Below are 3,399 nucleotides of genomic sequence, written 5' to 3'. Positions count from 1 at the left end.
TGATATTTCCTAACATGTCTGCTCTGTCAGCTCCTTTATTCTCAGATTTGTCGTTTTGTCTTTCCATGAAATGTGAGTCCCCTACAGTATTTGCTACCCTGCCCTGACTGCGGGCCGAGGCTCACAGACAGCTTTACTGCTCTGCCTGTCCTGAGTACCTGAACACTCAAAGCAGCTAATTCCCCTTTTTATATCACCCTCACAGATGCGTGCCAGTGAGGAGGCATGGCCTCCCTCAGAGATTAACAGGGTGGGACGGCCACGCATTCTTACACCTCTCTTTGACCAGATGCTGTTCCACCTTCAAAAGCGATGTTTGCTTTTCCTAATCTCAGAAGAATATCTTTATGAAAGCCACATTCAGATGTCATCACACACCCCAGATAGCAGAATGCTTCTACCTATTTGATTTATTTTCCATCCGGATACAGCTGTGTATCTGTTGTCTGGTTTCTTATCTTCATAATCTTGGGTTTCTCTGCATTTACTTTCTATCCAACTTTTCTGTTTCCTGTTCTACCTCTGATATAAAGACAATCATTCCACTCCATGTCCTACTTAGTAAAGCAATGTCTTTTGCAAAGTCAAGATTGTGTAGCTCATCTTGCTTAACCCATTTTACTCTGTCCATAATACTTTTTGTTGCTAATGCAAAGAGGAGGTGATAACACGCAACCTTGTCTAATTCCAGACACAATACCGAACCACTCACCCAGGCCTGTATCCTATCTTACTGTACTTCTACTTCCATCATATAATTTCCTTATTATGTTGATAGCTTGTCTGGCATTCCATAGCTCCTAGTAATATTCCACAGGATCTCTCTGAGGACACCATTGAACATTTTCTTAAAGTCAATAATGCTGAATAAGACAGGGTTTTGCCAAGCAGTAGCTTTTTCTATGATCCTTTGAAGAATGAATATCTGTTCACAATATTGTCTACCTGGATGGAACCAAACCTATTCTTGTAATATTTCATCCCCTGCTTTCTTCATTCTATTTAGTCAATTCTTTGCCTATGATTGATAGCAGTACAATACCTCTCCAGTTTATATGCTGAATAAGATCGCCCTTTTATCGGCAAAGCCACGATGAGGCCATCTTTCCAGTCTTGTGGCATTTGTTTTTTCACCCATATTTCATCACAGAAACAAAGAAACACAGACCGGATTCCAGTTTTTAACAAGACCAGGCTAATGAAAGTATGAAAGACAAATGGTCAAACCAGAAGAAGACAATAGCAGAGGAAGTAGTTGGCCACCAAAGAGCGTGGAAGAAAGATGCATGGATTACATCTGGAACATGGGCAGCAATTGATGAGTGGAAAGCTCTGAAGACAAAAATGGAAGAGTGCGAGAAAGAGGCAGAACTTTTAGAATCAGATGTAAAATACAAAGAAAAGGACAAAGAAATAAAGAAGAGATTCAGGCAAGATAGAAATATCTGGGTTCAGGAGAAGGCTGAAGAGGTAGAAGCAGCAGCAGGGAGGGGAGACTTAAGGCAGCTCTATAGAATAGTGAAAGGTCTCTCAGGAAGAACCAGGCCATCACAGGTTATGCCGTAGGGGACTCTCATGGACAGATTTTGAAAACGCATGAACAAGCCAGACAATGGAAGAAACATTTCCATTCTGTATTAAAACAACATCATGCAGGTTCAAGAGAAATGTGAATGCTAAATTAGAAAAAGAAGAGGGACTAATAACACCTGATGAAATTAAAGCAGCCACCAAAGGTTTCAAATGGAGGCAAGCTCCTAGGGTTGACAAAATTCAAGAAGAGGTATTAAAGGCAATAGACAAATTCTGACTGAGCAGCTACCAAGTTAGTAACATATTAACTAACTCTGATCTATGTGCAATCTTTCCCTATTGTAGATGCAGGTTTACATCTTTTACCTTGATTTAACTGGTCAAGGTCCACCCTGGGTTGAGGTTCTAGGGTGGACCTCAGCCAGCTAAATCTAGGTAAACAGTTTGTTAACCTGTGTCTACACTAGGGAAAAGCCCAGGGTTAGCTAACAAAGGTTAGTTAATCCTGACCTAATCTTGACCTCTCCTCCTGATCTAGAGAAACCAATTTAGTTGATGGAAACTATTTTAACTTTTGACCTGTCTGACTAGATTCCTCACATGTTCAGCTAAATTTGCACTATACACTTCATATTTTAGGTGTGTGTGTAACTTCGAGCTACTAAAATTTGCTAAACCCTAAACCATGGTGGAGCAGTTTTCTTCTGAGGAGAATGTATTATTAAATAGTTTCAAAGGGTTGATTCAGTAGAATTTTATTTAGTATGAAACAAGATAAAAATATAGCAATTTAAGGATTTTTTAAAATGTGTGTAACAGAGCGTCAACTGACTTTAAAAAGATATTGCACCAACAACCAATCCATAGTAACGTTCTAGTTGCTTATTTTTTCACTTTTTTTTTTAAAGACCTAAGACATTTGACTGAAAAGAAGTCATTGCCCAACCATCTTTAATATTTTTTTCTAAGGATTTTTATGAAGGATCCTTTCAGATGAATTGCATGGCACTGGAGACTATACAGCTAGAGAGAGATTAAAAACTCAGTCTTGGGACCAGTGAAGCATTCCCAAACTCAAATAATTGTACAGGATTTGTAGCTGCTCACTCAGTCCTTCTGAGAACAACAGCCCGGTGCCTAAAAGTGGCCTTGATTAATACCCTGCCATTTGTACTGTGGGAATTACAATGCACACTGAAAATGCTGCACCCTTTGCCCTTTCAGAGAACTGGGTCTACTTCAGAGGATGTTGCAAAGTGCTAAATCAGGGGTCGGCAACGTTTGGCACGTGGCTCGCCAGGGTAAGCACCCTGGCGGGCCGGGACAGTTTTATTTACCTGCTGATGGGGCAGGTTCGGCCGATTGCGGCCCCCACTGGCTGCGGTTCACCGTCCCGGGCCAATGGGGGCGGCGGGAAGCGGCGCGGGCAAGCGATGTGCTGGCCGCGGCTTCTCGACGCCCCCATTGGCCCGGGACGGCGAACCGCAGCCAGTGGGGGCCACGATCGGCCAAACCTGACGCCTCAGCAGGGAAATAAACTGGCCCGGCCTGCCAGGGTGCTTATCCTGGTGAGCCGCATACCAAACGTTGCCGACCCCTGTGCTAAATGCTCTGTTGGAGCCAATGGGAGTGGAGGGCGCTCAGCACATTTCAGGATCAGACCCTTATCCACCCATAACCCAGATTCTTCGGTTGCATATACAGTAATAGATTACTCTGTTATTGCTTCCAGCACATTTGAAGATGCATTAGAAAGATCATGATAATTCTAATGTTATACAGACTTCCATTCTGCTGTGGTAAACCTCAGTCCAGGAGCTGGCAACCTTCGGCACACGGCCTATCAGGGTAATCTGCTGATGGTCC

This window comes from Trachemys scripta, chromosome 2 (assembly GCF_013100865.1).
Source record: "Trachemys scripta elegans isolate TJP31775 chromosome 2, CAS_Tse_1.0, whole genome shotgun sequence".
Classification (NCBI taxonomy): Eukaryota; Metazoa; Chordata; order Testudines; family Emydidae; genus Trachemys; species Trachemys scripta.
Note: the sequence above shows the minus strand (reverse complement) of the source record.